This window comes from Tenrec ecaudatus, chromosome 8 (assembly GCF_050624435.1).
Source record: "Tenrec ecaudatus isolate mTenEca1 chromosome 8, mTenEca1.hap1, whole genome shotgun sequence".
NCBI classification, from domain to species: Eukaryota; Metazoa; Chordata; class Mammalia; order Afrosoricida; family Tenrecidae; genus Tenrec; species Tenrec ecaudatus.
Genome location: NC_134537.1, coordinates 29,112,939 through 29,134,560, shown reverse-complemented (window position 1 = coordinate 29,134,560; position 21,622 = coordinate 29,112,939). Strand labels below are relative to the sequence as shown.

Sequence of the window (21,622 nt, the reverse complement as noted above, 5' to 3'; positions counted from 1 at the left end):
TATGGGGCTGCTAACTGCAAAGTCAGCAGCTTGAAACCATCAGCCACTCTTTGAGAGAAAGATGAGGTTTTTTACTCCCATAAGGTTATTATCTGTGAAACCCACAGGGCAGTTCGACTCTGTCCAATAGGGTTGGTGTGAGTCAGAATCAACTTGATGGCAGTGAATGAATTATGGTCAGATCAGTGACCCCACCACCACCAAAGCTTCTCCCCTGAGTCATCTCAGGAGCCAAGAAAGAAACCCCTGGACCATTGTAAGAAGAGCCACGGGTGAAGATGTTCTAGACTTCTGTCTGAAAGGTAGAGGCCTATCCCACAGGCACCAGAGCCTGAGCCATGGAGACCAAGCACAAAGCAAAGAGAAGCCAAGGTGAGTCCACAGGCTGAGGCAAGGAGACCTTGAAACAGAACAGAGGAGCAGCAGCGAGACTGAGCCCATGAGCCAGAGCAACAATCTGGTGTCCCGTACCGTCCCGTCCCAGCCCATGGAGCAGAGACCAAAGGGCCAGAGGCCGAGAGGCTGAGGACCAGAGAGAGGCTTGGCTGCTGTCTGGGAAGAGGTGTTGCTGTGAACCAGTGACTGCATCCTGACTGGTTTCTCATCCTGGCTTGTAATGACCAGTTAACGTCCCTAATAACCGCCCCCCCCTTATTCGTGACTATGGTCTGAATTCTGTGGGGTCACTGCATAGCTAGCATGCAAGTAGAGTCAAGGGGAAGACAGCAGTTGGCATCAGCATAGACTGAGAAGGATGGAGGGTGGAACCATGCTTGACCTGGGCCGTGGGGCAGGTGGCCTTGGGGTGGTGAGAAGCTGGGCTCTCTTTCTCCCTTTCTGTAAGAAGCCCAGAAGTACAAGAGCTATGCACCAGGCTACTAACCAACCCCAAAGTCAATCATTCAACACCACCGGCCGCTTCCTGGAAGAAAGATGGAGCTCTCTCCTGCCTTAAAGGAATACAGTCTCAGAAGTATACTGGGGCAGTTCTACCCTGTCCTACAGGGTCGCTATGAGCCAGCACTGACTCGGTGGCTGTGAGTTTGGTCTTTTGAGTTCTCCCTCATGTGCTCAGAGGAGCTCAGATCTGGTCTCCGAGCCATTTTCGCAGGAACTTTCACCCAATTGACAAGAACTTTTTGAAGCCCCCTCCGATAACCACCATGACTGATTTCAAATGCTACTGGTTTTGAACCATTTTTAACAACCAGTTCACACAATTCCTGAATTCAGTTTAAATGTCAGTGCTAGAGTGTCTCCACACTGAGGCCAAGTTCTCCCGACTTCGGGGTTTTCTTTTTACCTCGCCTCACTACCTCCGAGCAGCAGAAATTCGCATCATGCGGACACTCACAGAATCCTTAATACAAAACTACCTGAAAGATTGTTAAAAGGCCTAGGATCGTAGACACGGTTTGCTTTCTTCCACATCAATTATTTTTTCCAAATGTCTTCTGAGCATATATTACTTTTCTAATTAGATAATTATGAGCTCAGCGGAAGGTTTTGCAATATATAAAGTAACCTTGCTGCACCCTTCCTGGGATGCTAACATAGCTCCCATTGGAGTTCCGATTTCATCAGCAACTGAGAAAATACAATTCCCTGACAAGATTCCAAAAGACTTGTCTTAAAATTAAAAGCCTCTTCGGTGAAAAAGAAGAAATTGGGCTAAAAGTCAGATTGCCTTCAGGGGCTACTCTGTGCTTTGCTCCGAAACCAGGGGGAAATGGATCATGCCCAATTACCAAGTTTGTTTTTGTTTTGTTTTTTAATCAAGGCCCCAACAAATGGATTTTGATCAAAAGGAGGGAAAAAAGTAAAACGGAATTTCAAATTCTTATGGGAAGCCAGATATACCAGATTGTACTAGATACACTGAGACTAGAGCAACACCCAAATCTATTGCCGGAAACAAGTTTTAATCCTGGAACCAAAACAATCTCAGGACGTCATCTTTAAACTAAGCAAGAGTTACGTAATTTAATCAAGCATGTTTGCCTCAAAGCATTGTGCTCTGTTAAAGAATTAAAGAATCAGTTAATTAAAATTTAATTAACTAATTACATTTAAATTGATTAAAGAATTATCTCTATGTCATGAGATTAAGTGGACAACAGTAACTACAAAACACAGATGAGCGATTTAAGTGGCAGAAAGTCTACCTTAATGGGATGAAACTATATGGAGAGAGAAGAGCTACACAGGTAAGAAATGCTGAATGGATAGATACTTTGTTCTATTTCCACCCAAAATTCAAACTTTGAAGCCCATGTGGGCAGCCTTGTCCACAAACGGACTAAGATCTCAGAAGATGGTTGAAAGGACCCAAAGCTTCACCTTCTTTCCTAAACCCTGTGCCTTTGAGGGCAGTCTTGATGCATTCCCAGCAGGAACGCAGGCTAGTCATTCACAGGGTCTTACCTCAGCTCATTCCCAGCAGGAATGCAGGCTAGTCATTCACAGGGTCTTACCTCAGCTCATTCCCAGCAGGAATGCAGGCTAGTCATTCACAGGGTCTTACCTCAGCTCTGAGATGGCGACCAAGCATGAGGCTTAGTGACAGGCTTCATTTGGCTAGTTCATTTCCGCTGGACTCCAGTGGTCTTCACAGCTCGCAGCTCACAGCATGGCTGCCTGCCAGCCTGCCTGCAGGGAAAGGAGAGACAAGGGTAAACTAAGCTCTGGAGGCCCATTTTATTGCACTACTCACATGTTGGCTTTTAACAAACTAACAGGTATGTGGCAATCCCATATCACTCAAGTCTTATCAGCTCCATTTCTGTCGACAGCAGCTTTGGAGGTTCAGTTTGGGTCTCTATGTTAGAGCTTAAATAGGCTTTTAACTTTTTATTGTGAATTAGGTGAAGGCTTGCAAAGTAGGCCAATAGTTTGGCGGTCAGCAATTCATACATATGTTCTTTCATCTCACCCATTTCAGTCACACTTCCTAGGTGGCCTCTGTTTCCATTCCTCTTCCTTTCCTTGGTAAATGTTGCCCTTTTGATCTTAAATGGTTGATTATGCTAACACTCAGATGAGCTTAAGTTCGGAGCCCTTGATTTGTAAGAGTGCTGGTGAGCTGCTAACTGCAAGGTCAGCAGTTTAAACCCAGTAGCTCCTCCAACAGAAAGATATACAGCTTCTGCAACCCAAAACAGCAGTTCTGCTCTGCCCAGTGAGATCATTATGAGCCAGAATCGATTCAACAGCAGTGACTTTGGTTTCTTACTTTTGTTTTGCTTTGTTTGGGGCTTTTTGCTTAAGTTCACAGAGGGTGTGTTCTAAAGTCTTCTTGGGTTGGCGACAGATTCAGCCTTCAATGAGTTCTTTCTGCTCATTGACTGGCAATGTGAAAAGCTTTGTCGTCCTCCTTGTCCTCGTCCTCCTCCTCCTTCTCTTCCTCCTCCTCCTCCAGAAGCTCTGGTGGTAGCATAGTGGTTATACATGGCGCTGCCATCTGCAAGTTCAGCACTTTGAAACCGCCGGCCGCTCCATGGGAGAAAAATGAGGCTTTCTAGTCTCATAAAGAGTTACAGTCTCAGAAATCCACAGGGGGAGTTCTGTTCCGCCCATTGGATTGGCTACGATTCAGAACCAGCTTGATGGCAGTGAGTTTTTTGGATTGCATACTTAATAGACTCCAGTGTGGGGTAAGCATAACTTTTACATACACTGGGAAACCAAAAAATCCATGTGAATTGCTTTATTGGCTAGTTGTTTTCTTGTGGCAGTCTAAAACTGAACCCACAAGGTCTAGGAAGGATAGTATGCTTGTGGAACAGTCAGGAGGGTAAGTCCCCTTGTTCCGCCCACTCCAACCACTACAGAGACCCTGATAGAAACCCCACCCTCACCTGAAGGATTCAACCTCCTTTCCGGATCCCAAATCAGGCAGGCACCCCTTCCCCCTGGCCCAGACCTTCTGGGGTCAGGCAGTTTCAGAGTGAGTTGCAAACTAAACAAAGTACACTCTACCACCGTCCCTGAATCCTTGTTACTTGCTATTACTGGTAAGAAAGGCAAGAGTTAAAAAAATAAACAAACTACCAGCTCCTCTCCCAAATCTTATGTTTAGATCAGAGATGGGTTTGGAATGACTGGTTACTATCAACATATACATCAAGCCTTTAACCTACAGAATATTGTTTAAACTATTAGAGATGTGAATTCACTTTCTAATTCATCTGGGGAGCATGTTTAACTAAGCCTAACTTTTTAACCCTTCTTGGTACCAGTCCAACACATAACCCCCAGTGCCACCAGGGGGCCTTAGTTTTTTACCACTGCTTCCTTAATCTTTTTGAAATGGCTTATAGATAGACTTCCAATATTACTGAAAGAGGGAAGTCCTCCAACTTGCCTGCCCTGACCCTACCCCACCAACCATTCATACACATGGGCCAATCCTGATGGACAATAGAGATACAACTTTGACTTATGGACAACTTCTTCCATAAAGAACGGACGGACCGATCAGAGACTCTGGAAATATTAATGATTAAAATTAAAATAACATAACCCGATGGATGTCCATCAGCTGTGAGACAGAGCTTACAGAACCAGCAGTGGCAGCACCCCAGGAAGCGAACATCACACACAAGATCAAGGCGTGGGGCTGCAGGGGCCCTGAGGAAGGCGTAGAAGCTGGTCGACAGAGAGAGCGGGTAGAGGTTCCAGGGCCGCGCTTACAATCTCTCCCAGGCCTGAGAGCTGGAGAAGCCGCGCCTGCCTTAACACAAATACATGCAAATCAGTGGACCTGGGTCAAGAAGCCTGGCACCACGGACCCATTGCCACTCTACGGGACATGGGAGAACTGGCCCTGTGAGTTTCTGAGACTGGAACTCTCCGGAAGTAAAAAGGCCTTTCTTTTGCACCAGGCGAGAACCCTCCACACCTGGTTCTTCAGCACCTGAGGCTAGAACAGCAGATTATCTTGTTAGAATGAGGTGGGGAAACCACAAAACTCTGGCCTCCGTGTCATCATACTACCAACAAAGAGATTGGTGTAGATTCGCTCTGGGTCCCAAGTGGCTCCGCCTCCCTGAAATCTAACCTGGCTTTGGTTGGCTCACTGACGTCAGCGTGGATCCAAGGATGACATCAGGATGCCTTTGGACATCCAAGTGGTGGCTACTCAGAAGCATTTTTATTTTTTATTCTTTTTACATTTTATTAGGGGCTCATACAACTCTTATCACAATCCATACATACACATACATCAATTGTATAAAGCACATCTGTACATTCTTTGCCCTAATCATTTTCAAAGCATTTGCTAAAAAACTTCTGTCCAAAGTTTCTGGTAGGGCTTTTGACAAGAGAGGCCTACTGGATGAAACTGTCCTAGATTGCTAACGTGTTACTTACACTTGGCAAAAACAGAAAGCCATTGCCATTTGGGTCGATTCCAACTCAGAGTGACCCTATACAGGGCAGAGCAGAACTTCACCCTGGGGTTCCCAAGACTGCCTGGCAGTCATTCAAGGAGCAAGCCAGCCTCAGCTTTTCCCCTCAGGGCAGCTGGGAGATTCAAACCACTGGCTTCCTGCAAGCAGCCCACTGTCCCACACCATCAGTATTCCTTTGGAGAAACATAATAAAAAATAACAAAGTGGTGTAAAATATAACAGACTTTTATATTTAGTGATCTATTTAACAGCCATGACAACACACACACACACACACACACAATGTGGCATAACCCTTTCTCTTCAAAGGCCCATTCACCCAAAGGTTTTACTCCTGTCTCTTGCCCAAAGACTGTCCTCTCCCTCTCTCTGCCCAGACTCTTACCAACACATGTCCCCCATGCCTACAACCCTCTGGCCATTTTTCAGCCAACCTCTTATCTTTCCCTCCCTCCGTCATACTAGAAGCATCCAGGGGGGCACAGAAGATGATTTCAAGGGAGGGGGAGCACTTGGCCAAAACTGCTTTGCTCTTGCCCCCAGCAAATGTCGCCGGTACAATGGGTGAGGCACTCACCAAAGACCAAAGAACTCCAAAAGATCCACAACTTAAGCCCAGAACATATAAACAGGTTTTCTCAATCTGGCCTTGCACACCAGGGTGATTTCTAAAGAGCGCTCTTTTGCACCAGAGAAGGATTTAACCTGTCACAGGCTTGGCCTCGGTCTCCTGACTTCAGGGAGCATTGGCCACAGGACACATAGAAGCCTTTGGGTAAATGACAACCTGGTTCACCACATATTTGGATTCAAAACTAAAGTTGCTCAGAGTTTATTGATCCATGTGCAGGAAACATTCCAGGATATGTACTGATCCCTAAAGCTGGCGGGACGCCGAGGTCAGACTACAACTTCCGCTAGAAGACAAAACTCCAACACATAAGGAAAGCCAGGCTTACTAGGAGGACAGAGCCAGAAAGATCCCTGCGATCATAGCATCCCAAGGCACCTTTTAACCTGGAACGGAAGCCCTTTCCGAAGGCCAGATTTTAGCCAAAATACAGATTGGCCTAAAACAGTCCCAAGAACACCTGTGGCGAATATGCTTCTAGAACATTTCAACCGGAGGCCACCAAGCAGGCAAGATTGGCCCAAAAGCAAAAGTGAGAAAGCAGGGAAACCGAAGGCCTGGAAATAAGGACGATACCGCAGAGAGGACAGCAGCCAAGGTCATGGGGCATTTGACAGATGAATTCTCCAATTCATGCCATGTGAACTTGTACCTGAAATGCAGGAAAATGGTCCCCAAAAAGCCATTAACAAAAATAAAAAGGAAGAACTGTTAAGGAGATATCTTAGGTTATTTCTGCCCTTCTCTACAGAACCCTTACCCAGAATTTTGAGGGTTCCTCTTTGGACTTGGAACCTACGCTGTGGGGCCCCTATCCCAGGGGTTCTTATCCTCACAACTGGACCAATAGATAACACATGATAAACGGGGTCAAGATAGAAGCTGTCAATGATGTCATCGTGCTTGGATCCACAATCGATGCTCTAGAAAGCAGGAGTCAAGAAATCCAAGGGTGGTTTCCACTGGACAAATCTTTAAAGTTCTAAAGAGCAAGGCTGTCATTTTGAGGCGTAAGGTGCACCTGCCCCAAGTTTTGATGTGCCTCACCCCAGCTCAGGTGTTTTCCAATAGGCTCATTTGCATGGGAAAGCTGGAATGAGACTGGATCCTTGATTCATTTGAATTTGGGTATTGAACGTACCATGAGTTCCCAGAAGAAGAAACAAAATATGTCCTAGAAGAATAAAGAGACAAAGAAGCCAGAATGTTGCTTGAGGTGCAAATGGTGCAATTTCATCTTCGATAATTTGGACATGTAATCAAAAGTGCTGCATCCCTGAAAGGGGGCTAGTAGAGGGTCAGCCCCCCCAAAAAAACCCAAAACAAAAAGAAAGACCCTCTGCAAGGTGACACAGTAGACTGACTCATTGAGTGCCACCATGGGAGGATGGCACAGGCCTGGGCAGTGTTTCCTTCTGTCGTTCACAGGGCAGAAACCAACCACGAGTCAGATGACACCAGGGCATCTAACGGCCTGGTTAACAGCAAGCGTCAGCCAGAGTTGTTCCTTGAGGATTTTTTGTTTATTTGTTTGCTTGCTTGTTTGTAACAACTATTCTGGGCCAGGCACTTTATATACTAAATTGCTCATTTAACCCTCACCGACAAGGGGACAGTACCCCAAAAGTTGGTAGTTTGAATGGTATCACCTCCAAACAGAGGGCCTGCCACCTGCTTCCAAGGCCAGAGGCAAGGAAGTCTATTGAGCAGCGTCCCCTGTGACAGATAGGTCACCGTGAGTTGGAACAAGCAATAGCAACACACGGGACAAGGGGACTTTTCAGATGAGGAAATGGAGCCGAAGCAGCCCCAGCACAAGACTGGCAAATGGCTGAGCCAGACGTCCTCGCGTTAGCTGGTCACTCTGTCCTCCTGCGTTAGACTAAAGCCGGGCCAAGAGCTCTCAGGAAAGAGCTGGAATGAAACATGAATTGAGCGCTGAATACAAGACTTCTGGCAAAAGGAGAAATGATGAAGTCATGTGTTTTCAGAGAACCAGAAAGGGGAGGGCCGCTGAAGCCCTTCCGTGACGGCTGTATGCAGAACGTACAAAGGCCAGCGCTCCCACTGGAAAGGACGTGGTCAATACAGTTTGGGCCCCTTTTAGGCGTCCCTCTGGATACACGGGGAGACAGGGAACCCCTATTCAAAGTCAAAGCAAAGTCTGCACAGGATTTCTAAAATCCGATTGTACCGCAAGGCTTAGAGCGGAACGTAACAAGGCCTGCTACCCACTCTTCCTACCATTACTGGGGAAATCAGAACAGCATGCTTATATGGTGCTTTTTCCCCCAATGTCAGATATTATTCGTCTCCTCCTACAGAATAAACATGTGTTTTTAGCTCATTTTGCCTCCCCACATTACCCCAATGTACCATACATATTGATGACAAGATAAAATACCATCCAAAAATGAGCGTCCCTTTATTATTTTTCTCTGGAGTCCGTGAATCTTCTCTATATCTCTAATTCCGTTCTCAACCTCCAAAAAAGAAAAACTATAAAACTGATCATAATCACATAGTCAAGGTGGGCGGGGGAGGAGGGTGGGGAGTGGATGTTGTTTTCTGAAATTTTCTTTCCCTCCTACTTCAAGCTGTACTGGTCGCTCTCTGGGCTTAACGAAAAATTCATTCCTCCTTTCTTGGTCTGTGTTCCCTGGGGTCAGAGGAATACATCCCTAAGAGTTTCCTGAAGAGGACTGTGCGTGAGGTAAACTGTTTGAGATATCCTACACCCCCAAATTCCACTAACCCATCCTTACATTTGATTAATAATATCAATGGATATAAAATCTCAGAAATAAAAAAATTTTTTTAAAATCTCAGAAATCCTTTCTTCTCCTAATTTTTTACAGGCAGAGTTCCAGTGTGTTCTCACTTTAGTGTTGCTGTAGAGATTACACATGAGGTTTACCAGATTTCCGTTCCTGTATATAACTAGTTTTTAATTTGGTTTTTTGTTTGTTTTTCCTTTCTCAGCTCTGAAAGTGTTTTTTTGTTGTTGTTGCTGTTGCTGTTGTTATTTCAGTTATATTTGGGAGTATGTGTCTTTCTCTTCTTTTCATGTATACCTCTCATCGCTCAAGCGAGCCTTTTAATGCAGAAGCCCAGCCGAGAATGTTATGATATCTTTTATCATCTTTCCCTCTCTTGTGCTTCTGTAAGTCCAATAATTTAGCTACTAGACAGCCTCTAAGCTTATCCTTTTTCTTTTCACTGCCCCCCCTTTTTTTTTTTTTTTGCTAGTTTGACTGGCTGCAGGATTTTTCCCAGTGTACATTCCAGACAGTACCGATGTGTTTGTCTGTTGTCACATTTTAATTATCAAGCGGTATCTCTTATTCCCCAAATATTGCTCTTGGGTGCACACGGTTCTTATTTTAGTAAGGCAATATCTCCTCCCACTTCTGCCGTTGCCTCTTCTTGAGTTTCTTTTGTCATCATTCCTATTTCTTTTGCTTCCTGTCTTCCGGGCTTTGGACTTTTCTCAGCTGTCTAGTGATCCTTGCTGTCTTCTTCCCAAGGTGAAAAGAAACACACTCAACAGCTGACTGAAACGCTCTATGTGCCTGGGAAGCTCCAATGGGGCAGTGCAACCTTACAGACAGCATGGTCTGTGTGTCTACAGGCTCCCCCCTCAACCTGTTCAATGTCTCTTGATGAGGGAAGAGAGCGCCTTCCCCCAGAACCGGGCAGAGGAGCGGGAGGGGGAGCCTCAGTTCCAGGCAGACTTTACTCATTTCCTCTGTTTCAGAATGGAATCTCACATGGCCGGCTGTGCCTGATCTTAATCAGGTCTTAAAATGGAATTTGTTCCTGAAGACTTTTTTTTAGAAATGTTAATTAACAGGGAAGTGGGGGAGGGGGGAGCTGGAGGGGAGCATTTGAGGGGTGTCATTTCACATGCCAGACACTTGGGAGAGCATTAATAGAGGTTTGCAGCCTCTTATCAGAAGACCTGGAGGTCTGACTAGGATCGGGATTCCTCTAGTCTTAGAAAAGTTATATGCTGCCTAAAAGCACTAGGTGACAGGACACCTGCCGCAGCAGCAGCGTCAGGCCAGCTCTCCGTAATTATACAGTTAACACACCTGCAGCAAAATACGCTTTTAAAATAAGCAGGTGATTCAGGAGGGAGGGAGAGACGGGGAGGGAGGGGGAAAAATGAGGAGCTGATATCACGGGCTCAAGTAGAAAGAAAACGCTTTGACAATGATGATGATGACAAAGGTACAAATGCGCTCGACACATGGATGGATGGATGGATTGTGATGAAAGCTGTTAGAGCTCCCAATACAAGCATTTAACAAAAATAATTATAAATACATAAATAGGCTTGTAAGCTAACCCCCACTCCAACCTGACAGGAAGCTTGGGGGTGTATAACTTGTGTGATTCGCGCTGGATTTTTGAAGCCGTTCACTGGTTGTTTCCTTCTGTAAGCCCGTGAAGGAATAAACTTAGAATTTCTCAAATCAAAAATAAATAGATAAATAAAATAAGGATTTAGAATTAGCTTCCTAGCAGTCCAGGCCAGGGTTCATTTTTGTTGTTGTTGTTGTTGTTGTTTTTAACATTTTAGTAGGAGCTCATGCAACTCTTATCACATCCATACATATACATACATCAATTGTATAAAGCACCCATACATTATTTGCCCTAATCATTTTTGAAGCATTTGCTCTCCACTTAAGCCCTTTGCATCAGGTCCTGTTTTTTTTCCCCTTCCTCCCTGCTCCCACCTCCCTCATGAGCCCTTGAAAATTTATAAATTATTATTTTGTCATATCTTGGCCTATCTGGCGTCTCCCTTCACCCCCTTCTCTGTTGTCCATCCCCCAGGAAGGAGGTCACATGTAGATCCTTGTAATCGGTTCCCCCTTTCCAACCCACTCACCCTCCACTCTCCCAGTATCGCCCTTCACACCCCTGGTCCTGAAGGTATCATCCACCCTGGATTCCCTGTGCCTCCAGCTCCTATCTGCACCAGTGTACAACCTCTGCTCTATCCAGACTTGCAAGGTAGAATTCAGATCATGGTGGGGGGGGGGGGGGAGAAGCATTTAGAAACTGGAGGAAAGCTGTATTCTTCATCGGTGCTACGTTGCACCCTGACTGACTCATCTCCTCCCCTAGACCCCTCTGTGAGGGGATCTCCAGTGGCCGACAAATGGGCTTTGGGTCTCCACTCTGCACTTCCCCCTTCATTCACTATGGTAAGATTTTTGTTCTGTTTTTTATGATCCAGGCCAGGTTTTGGCACCAAATGAGTTCAAAGTAAAACCTGGTTTTCACAGATTTTTTTTTAACTTGTAAGTTACACAGGTAATATATGCACTTCCTGACACCTCCCATGGAATCTGGGACATTTTTTTCCACAGGGACTTTGACATTCTGTGGGAAGCAAGACTGCAACACTTGTTGAAAGCAAGATGTGGTGAGAATAAGGCAGTTAAGGTATGCATGCTGGGGGAAGGTCAGGCGCAAGAGGGATACAATATTAGCAAAGTTGTTGGAAGGTTCTACACAAGCAAACTACGTGACTGAGCAAGTGATTCAACCTCTCTGGGCCTCAGAGTCCTGGTGGTGTAGTGGTTACTTATTGGCCTGCCATCTGAAAAGTCTGAGGTTCAAAACTACCAGCTGCTCCTCGGGAGAAAGATGGGGCTTTCTAGTCTCATCGTTAAGTTACAGTCTCAGAAACTCAGAGGCAGTTCTACCCTGCCCTAGAGGGTCGCTATGAGTGAGTATCGAACAAATGGCTTTGAGAGAGCACCTCGGTTTATAAATTGTGGATGATTCCAAATAATTCATGTGTCGTTGTGAGGTTTTTGTTAAAGTCAGTCCCCCAGTATAGCACCGATGAAACATACAACTTTCCTCTAGTTCTTTAATGCTTCCTCCTCACCACTATCATGACCTCAATTTTACCTGACAAATCAGATTAGACCAGAACATGTACACAGTCACGGATAAGAGCCCGCAACACAGGGGATCCAGGACAGATAGACCCCTCAGGACCAACAATGAGACAAGAGATACAAGGAAGGTAAGGGGAAGGTGGAAGGAGAAAGAGGGAATCAATCACAAGGATCGATATAGAACCCCCTGCCAGGGGGACGAACAACAGAAAAGTGGGTGAAGGGTGACAGGATGATGTAAGATATGAAAATAATATAACTTATCAAGGGTTCATGAGGGAGCGAGGGGGGGATGGAGAGAGGAGGAAAATTCAAAGCTGATATCAGGGACTCAAGTAGAAAGAAAATGCTTTGAAAATGATGATGGCAATGTGTACAAATGTGCTTGACACAATGGATGAATATATGGATTATGATAAGAGATGTAAGTGCTCCCATTAAAAGTATTTAATAATAATTTTTAAAAAGAAACAAAGCAGAAAAAAAGTTAGTCCCCAAATATGTGTTATGTCTAGATTGCTAAAGCATCATTCTGGATTCTAGAGACATGGTTGTGAACCACAGACATGGATGCTCCGCCTGCAGGGTGCTATCTTCTTAGTGAGAAATGCAGTCAATAAGCCAGATGGTGAGCTATGCTCTGAAAGAGCAACCAAGTAGGATAAAGAGGAAAGAAACAGGTAGGAGAAGGGAAGGGGACAGGCACAAGGTCATTGCGTATAATGTGCTCAGAATGGCCAAATAAAGTGGCATTCAAATAGCAACCTGAAGGAGGAAAGAGACCAAACAATGGAAGCACATGAAGGAAGGATGCTCCAAATGGAAGGAGCAGCAAGTACAAAGAACCTTGCGGGGGAAATGTGCTTTGAGTGTTGGAAGCAAAGGAGGAAGTTGGTGAAGTGAAGCAGAGTGGAGAGATGGGACAGGGAGGAGATAACGCCTGGGAGAAGCTGCCGGCTGGGCTCAGTCTTCGAAGCCCTGCTGAAGACTGTGGCTTGGAGTGAAATGGGTCCTAGGAGCAGAGGGATTACACATCACAACCTCATTTTAAGGAATTGCTCTGATTGCTGTTGGTGGGTGAAAATGTAAGCAAGAGGTCCAGTTAGGAAGCTCTTATAAGAATGAGAAGTCGAGGCCCATCTGTCATGGACCAAGGGGAATGTGGTAGATCAAGGGAGAAGAGGCTCCCTTGTAAGCAAAGTGATACAGCAGAAGGCAGCCGAGCCAGTAACCCAAAGGTCAGTGGATCAGAGCCATCCCCTGCCATTTCCTGATGGATTTTGTAAGTGCAGCTGACGTCCTTTGCTAACAGATTGGATGCTGTATGAAAGAGACAGGGTCAAGAACGACTCTAAAGTCTAATGCTCAGCAATGAGAAAGAGGAAGTCGTCGTTTCCTGAGATAAGGTGACAGCCTGAGAATGAAAGCGCAGCAGATCTGGTTGGATTTGTCTGTTAGACGGCCAATGAAACTCATTAAGTCACCGGAGTTAGAGTTCAGCGGGAGGTCTGGCATGAAGCTATCAACAAAGGGCCGTCAACCTATAGATAGCATAGGGTTATCAGGGGGTGAGTCAGCAGAAGAAGATGCAAAGTCCAAGAGCTGACCTCTGCATGCTCAAAATAAGTCAGAGCATTGTGTTCTCTTACCATCGGTCTGCACGGGACCAAACGGACAGCAGCAACTCGAAAGGTCAGACACGGACCTTAGGGGACAGTGAGTCTATGTCAATGGGGGAGGGGCAGCTCAGATAAAGTGAAAATGGTCACAGCTCACAGAACGTAATCCATGCCACTGCGCACATAGAAACTGTTGGATTACTGTATGTGTTGCTGTGTATACGCTCGGGAACAACAAAATTTTGAAGGGAACAAATCAAGATGAATCCAGGAAAGACACAGAAGGAGAAGCAAAGAGAATGCTATTTCAGAAGACAACTCATTCAAAGGGAGTTCAGTGGTGAACCATAGGAGATGTTGCTGGTGAATTAAGGAAGGACTGAGATTTGACCCTGGGACTTCCCACATTGGAAGTCATTGGGGAACTTGGAAAACGCAATTTTAGTGGAGAAATGAGGCCAAAAAAGAGTCAAAAATATTCCCCCATGAGAGAGAATAGAAGAAGACGGATATCAGGGAATCACAAACAACTTGTTCAGAAATAAGACCGAAGAAGGTGTACATGTGTTTATGCAGAATAAATAAACACTATATACCCAAATATATCTGCGTGAATATGCAGATGGAATGGATCCAGTAGCGTAAGAAACACTGATCATGCTAGTACCTGAAGGGAGAATTGCTGAATTTGGATCCGTAAGTAAGAAGGGTAGACTGTATTACATAAGTGGGGGGTTGGTCTTAAACAGTCAGAAACAATTCACCACCCATTGTAATAGAGACAGGTAATAAAATAGAAGGGCATAGATTTAGTGGTGAAAACATGCAAGTTCTCTTCTGATTGCCATGATTTTTCAGGAGAGTAGAAAATAAGGGTATCAACTAAGAGTAAGGATGGAAAGGACATGATCGAGGTTTGGAGAGAGAACAAAGTATGAGGCAGCCCTCTAGATGAGAGAGCAACACCATGCTCCCTACCACGGCCATGAGAATAGACGGAGAGCATTAAAAAGAAAGATTACCATGCCCAGGTCCAGCTTACAAATATTTTAATTGCTGTTAGGGGAAATTCAGGTACCAATACTTTTTCTAATCTCTCCCAGATAATGCTAATGGCAGCCAGAGTTGAGAACCATGGATGAAAGAAATGGAATCGACAGCACCTACGACCACTTAGGGGCATTGGTCATTGTCTGAGGCTGGGTTCGAACCATGGAATGAAAGAAATGGAATCGACAGCACCTACGACCACTTAGGGGCATTGGTCATTGTCTGAGGCTGGGTTCTCTAGAGAAGCAAATCCAGTGAAGCTTACAAATGTGTGTGTAGTTTATCTCCAGAAAATGGCACATGCAGTTGTAAAGGTTGGCAAGCTCCAAGTCGGTGGGTCAGATGTCAGGCTGGAAGCTTCACCAGACTCCACAGCTGCAGAGGCAAACCCAAGATTAGCAGGTCAGACAGCAAGCAGGTTGTGGAGGCAAATGAATCCAAGGTCAACAACAGGTAGACTAAGAGGCTGCAGACTGACAGAGACTGACAACCCCCACGATTGGCAGGCAATATGGCAGGTCACTGGTTCGAGCCCAAAGTACTGAAGATCAGAGGATGACAAGCCAGATCCAGCAAAAAAAAAAAAAAAAAAAAAGGAGAGCTGGAATGTCCATATAATTGGAAGCAGGCAACAATCCTGAGTCAATAAACTCCCTTTCAGTCAGAGTTGGCTGCTCATTGTAGCTCTCATCATGAAACTAATTACATTATATCACATCTCATCTTGAGGGATGACTGCATCATAACTCCCAAACCACTGAGAATTCATGGTTCAGCCAAGTTGACCCATGACCTTAACCATCCCAGTCATGGATTAGAGGGAGGCCAATGAAAATGGTGGTATGATTTTCTCCTGTCACATTCACCTATGCAGTACTGACCCTGTAGAAAGAGGGAGAGGGAGAGAGAGCTGGATTTAAGTAGGGCTAAACCAGGTATCAATAAAGCACTTACATATGTCTAGACATGGTAAGGTTCAGGCACGTAAAAAGTACTGTTTCTTTTTAACACCAGCTATGTGTTAAATTTTCTACCCTTGTAGAAAATATAATTGTTTTTATCTCACCCAAATGATTCATCTAATTTGTGCACTATATTTTCACAGAAATAATATTTTCCAAACTGCTCAACCCCACATTATTTTCATAAGCACACCATGCCAATGCATTTTCTATGTTGTTGATTTAAACTTCAATTTCTTTTTCTGTCCAATGGATTTAATGTCTCTGACATAAATAAAGCTGATCTCATGGAAACTGCATTTACGATGGATATTTTCCTAAGCTAAATGCAACAAATGGTGTACTGAGTAGGCTTGAGATGGAAATGAGACACCAGGTTGAAACCAAAGAGCATAAATGCATTCCGAGCTAGAAATGAGTAAGGAACTATGCAAGCCTGAAACGAGGACAAGATACTATTTTCAGTTAGTGTCTTAATAAATCTTTAGCTGGAATTCTTGATCATCAATGTCTTTGAAGCCAGCAAACGAAAGTCACCAGAAGATGCGGGGTTTCCTCTGAAACAGGACGTGTCAGTTTATTCATGCATTATCATCGTCTGACGCTCGGAATCCCGCTGGTTCTAGTAAAGAGATCACAAGCTGTATGTAGGTGGTGCGAAGATCTTTGTACACCCTGGCAAGCATGACTAAAGTGACATATGGCTGAACAAAGACACTATCACCAACCTTTGCTTTGTTGACTCTTCCAATTAAAAGCCGTGATCAGAAGACGACTGTGAAAATTATGTCAGTGCAGAGTGAATTAAGATTTCTGTTGATAGCTACTGAGGTCATTTATGCAAGTTCACCCACATTTCTGTTATTCAACCCCTTGGGGGGTGCTATATATATCCAACCTTGTGCTTGGTTCCCCTTTCTCCTCCCTCACCACCACCACCCTACCCTCATGATATCACTACTCCCACTACTGTCCTGAATTCCATGGGTTGAGAGCTCTTGTCTGTACTAATGTGTGTTCTCCGGTCCAGCCAGATTTGTAGGTAGAACTGGGTCATGGTAGTGGGGGGGGGGTAGAAGGGCAGGGGAGGAGAGTAGTATTCAGGAACTGTAGGAATGATGAGTGTTTTGTCGGTGCTATACTACACCTTGGTTGAATCATCCCTTCCTTATAACCCTTCTGTGGAGGGATATCCAGTTGGCTACAGAAGGGCTTTGGGTCTCCACTCCAATTCACATTGATATAGTTATTTGTTTGGAATCTTTTAATACCTGATCCCTTTGACACCTCATGATCACACAAACTGGTGTGCTTCTTCCCTGAGGGCTAATTTACTCCCCTGCTAGATGGCTGGCTGCTTGTTTAACTTCAAGCCTTTAAGACCCCAGACACTATATCTTTTGATAGCTTCGGTGCACATTTGCTTATGCACCCATTTTATCTTCAGCTATCATGTGGGGAAGTTGAGTATCAAAGAGTGCCAGGTTATTAGAACAAAGTGTTCTTGTGTTAAGGAAGGCCATAAGCAGAGGCCATAAATCTGTCTGCTATCTCAACACTTAACATATAAATATATGTACATTGACCTCTATTCTTTTCATTATAAATTAATATATTTACTTATATGCATACCTCTATAAATAGCTATTGCTTCCTATTTTTTCCCTCTATCTCCCTTCACCTTCCTTCTATCTCACTATCATGTTCACCCTTCATTCGGCTCTCAGTAATTCCTCTCGAATACATTGCACTTGATTAAACGCCACCAGGCATTCTACGCCCCTCCTCGCCGTCCACTTTAGATCTTTTTTTGTTCCCTTATCCCTGAGTCCCACAAACTTTTTGAAGCATCCTCCTATAGCGCTCACACCAATTCAAAGGTTGGAACTATTACTGTAGATTACAGCTGAAGAAATTGAAGTAAAATGCCCAAGTTCACATCTCGGAGGAGTTAAGCCCCCGTTTGTTGGATGGTGTGATAGGTAGGTTTATTGTGCCAACATGGCCAATGAATACATGAGATTAATTGAAAGGCTGAGAGATAAATGGCTAAGGGCGCCTTGCCTCTCTCTCTTGATCTTTGATCATCAGACCAATGTGTGGCTTCCTTGCTTGTTCTATGCCTCCATTTGCAAGCTGCACTACCTGTGGGACACCTAACCCATGGACTGGGTCACTGTTACTTGAGGTTCCTTCAACACCTCCTTCGCCATGCTACTGGAAGGCACATCTCTTGAGCTGGGGACTGTCGGACCCGTCATCTGGCTGACTGCTGGTGACCTGCTTGCTGTTTGCTGCCTGTGGCCAGATAGCCTGAATTGCTCCATGGAGGACTACCCCGAGGCCCTCAAGATTTAAAGCACTGCCAGTGTACTAGCTGTCTTATGGAAGTGAATTGCACTGAGCCATTTGTACTGCTTTATAGAGTAATTAACTTTATTTCTTATGTTATATATATATATATATATTTTATTAGTGGCCTGGTTTTGTTTCTCTAGAGAACCCTGTGTAACACAGGTGGCAAAGCCTGTGGTATTTTCAGTAAGATAAGGGGTCTATACGTGGTGATATGGACAAAGGGTCTCCCAGCCGTCCACTGTGATTCTCTGGGACTGGAGACCAGGGCAGGGCTCTGCAAGCAGAGCACCTTTAGTCCATCTGCTCCCGACCTGTCCTTTCCCCTCCTCCAAATTTATGGATGGAAATAAGGTGTTCATCATGCCTCTGGCAAGAGGCATCTTTGAGGAATTACTTCTAGCACTGTCATTAACCACCCCCAGCTCAGGCCCTCAGCCAGCATCCTCTCAGCAAGTACAATTGACAAAGGCAATCCCTGCATCTGCTCTGAGGTAACGATGACTCAGCCTACCTGCCTCTGTCAAAGCCCCAGATGCCCTCCTCCCCGTCTCACCTGGGACAAGCTCCTAGGACCCTGGTTCCCAGTGGCATCAGAGAAAGGAGAGCAAGGTTCCCGAATCACCCCTCACTCAAGACTGGGGTCCATGGACTAGCCTAGAGAATGGTCCTGCTTTCCTCTGGGCTATCAATCCCAAGGCTTCTCTCACACCTTGACTTCAGCTAATGTATTCAGGTACACTGGTGTCCAGAACACCTGCAGAACCTCATCCTGGTTCCCGCGGAGCAGGGGGTCCTGATGTAACACGGCTAACTTCATGGGACAGAATAAATTCCATGCAGATGATCAAAGGTGTTCCTCCTTGGTGTACCATGAGTTTAAGAGAGCTCCCTTGAGCTGTGACCAGCTGGAGCTGCTGGGGCTGAGCTGAAAGCCCTGAGTCTCTGGAGACACACAGACACACACAAACACAGACACATACAAACACAGGCTTTGGACTTCCAGTTGCACACAAAAGCCAGACCCTGACACAGACCTGAATCTTTCTGGAACAAATGTAAGGTGCCTGAATGCACTACCTTAGTCCGCAGGCCTGGCTTGGAATCTGCTGCCTTGTGTTGCCCAAAGACCAATTTCTCTTGAGGCCAGGGCCCTGCCATATCCTCTCCTCATTGGCACCCCTAGACAATAAAGACTGCTGCCAAGGCCCCACAGCCCCATTCCCCACCTCTGTTCCAGACCACTGGCTTCCACCAGACATGGCAGGGGCAGGCTGTCCTGGCAGCTCAAACATTCCCTCCTGCAGCACGGTATGTCTGGAAAACCCTGCTCTGCACTTATGTTGATGTCCAACCCAACTCTCTAGCCAGATATTCTCAGCCACCAAGAAGGAAGCAGAAGCATTCTTGCATCCAGGTAGCAGTAGCGCCTGCCTGCCGCCCCCCTCTCTCCCTGCTCACACCCACCACAGCCCCCAGTAGGTGGTCCATCAGAGTCAGAGTCTGGGAAAGCTCGGTTTCTGGCAGATGGACCAGGTTGTTTGCTCCAACACTGCAGGGCCTGTTCCTGTGACAGGGAGCCAAAGGCCGGGTCGTATGGTGGGCTATGGTCATATGGTGGCCTATAGTCATATGGTGGGCTATGGTCATATGGTGGGCTATGGTCGTATGGTGGGCTATGGTCATATGGTGGGCTATAGTCGTATGGTGGGCTATGGCTAATCTCAAGGTCTGCCGTGCAAACACATTAATTGGTCCCAGGGGGAAAGATGAGGCTGTCTGCTTCATAAATATGTAAAAGTCTTGGAAGCCAAAGGGGCAGTTCTACCTGTCACATCGGCTCCCTGAGTCACACTGACTCGTGGCAGTGAGTTGGTGTGTTTATGTTTTGTGGGGACCTTACCAGATATCTGTGAACAAGGGGCTTGTCAGCAATCAACCCTTTTGTGTGGCTCTTTATACCTTCAGACCTTTTTCACACCTAGTATCCAATTTGAACAACACAGCTGGAGGTAGGCAGAGGTACAATTTATTACCTGGTTTTACAGATTTCACTGCCTAGTCAGGCACTACCCTCGGTTATCAGGGGCACCTTAGTCCTCAAAGTGATGTCCTTGCTTTTTTAAGATTTGCCCAACGCAATATGGCATTTGATTTCCTGCCACTGAATCCCTGGGCATTGACTGTCAATCCAACATACACATGAAATCCTTGGCAACCTCAGTCTTTTCGTCATTGATTATGAGGTTCTTTGGTGCAGTTGAGAGCATTTTTGTCTTCTTTATGTTCAGGCGTAATCCATACTGAAAGCTGTCATTTTTGATCTTCATCAGTAAGTGCTTCAAGCCCTGCTGGCTTTCAGCAAGCAAGATGCGTTATCTGCACATCACACTTTGCTCCATCCAGGCAAAGGAGGTCAGCTCTACACTGAGGAGGCAGCTCTTCCTTCCTCGGTCATATCTGTAGTGTCTTCCAACCCGGGAGGCTCATCTTCTGCCACGATCTCAGACGGTGCCCCACTGCTACCCATAAACTGTTCAGTCGCTAGCTTTGAGAAGCAGACTGCCTCTTCTGTCTTAGTAGTCTGTGTCAGTCTAGAACTTCCACTGAAACCTAGGCAACTTTGCCGGTATTTAAAATACTGGTGGTGGTACAACAATTGTGTAAAACAATATGATGCTACCTCCAACAACTGGGGGGAGAAAGTCCATACTATGCAGCCATGCTTCTGCGGGGTATAGACGCCAAGGCACTAAGAGTCATCGTATGAGAAGATGTGCGCACTCTCTCATCGCAGCACTGTACACAATAGCAAGAAGTTGGAACAACCCAAAAGCTCCTCAGAAGAGTGGATTGAAAAACATTGATACGTCCACATAGTGCATCACTAAAAACCAAGGCTACATCACAAAGCGCCTAATAACAGGGATGGGCTTGGAGAACACAGTGCTGAGTTAGTGAGTCACAAAATGAAAATATTGTATGAGACCCCACTACTACAAGGATTCAAACTAAGACAAAGGCTTGGATGCTAAAAGGAACACAACTCGGAGCTTCCCAAGGGGTACGGGAGAGAAGAGGAAGCAAGCACCAGACTAGAAGGTTGATGGCTGCTGACTTGGATACATGGGAGAATGGGGTCGACAAAGGGAGAACATCAGGGGAGCAGAGGTAGAATATGGGGGGAATGTTGATAAGTGGTTTGAACGATTCAATTTAGAGTTAATGGTCTGAGATGTAAAACCTCCTCCTCCACCTAATTCACAAACAAAAAAATCATTAAAAAAATAAAATGCTGATAGCATAACTTCACCTTTTGGTCAGCTTGACCCCTCTGCTTGGAATGCCCTTTCTGCCATTCTCTGCCTATCAAAACTCAAGACCCACTGCACACAACATCCTTGGCAAAGTCTTCCCCAGTCCTGGAGGGTCAAGCTGTCACTTCTTCCTTGAAACCCACGCTCAATTGTTCATCTCAATTTACCATTTATTGTGTTCAGTCTGGTGTTGCATATTTACAGAACTGATTCACTAACTCCCTGATTAAAAGAGAATGTCTAGTTCATTAATTTGTACCGCCCACCCCACTCTCCATTCCCAAAAGAGTATTTGAGGATGCTATTAACAAAACCTTAAATTGATTCTGACTATGGGTTACAGACTTTTA

The 21,622-nt window shown here is 45.4% G+C and overlaps 1 protein-coding gene across 4 annotated transcripts in view; it reads right to left on the bottom strand.

Moving 5' to 3' along the window:
- Positions 1-21,622, bottom strand: part of ST6GAL1 (ST6 beta-galactoside alpha-2,6-sialyltransferase 1) — a 135,084-nt gene that overhangs the window by 98,853 nt on the left and 14,609 nt on the right. For all 4 annotated transcript variants that reach the window (XM_075556187.1, XM_075556185.1, XM_075556188.1 and 1 more), the window contains exon 2: positions 2,525-2,649. The gene's annotated coding sequence lies outside the window, so the exon portion shown is untranslated. The remainder of the gene's footprint in view (positions 1-2,524; positions 2,650-21,622) is intronic.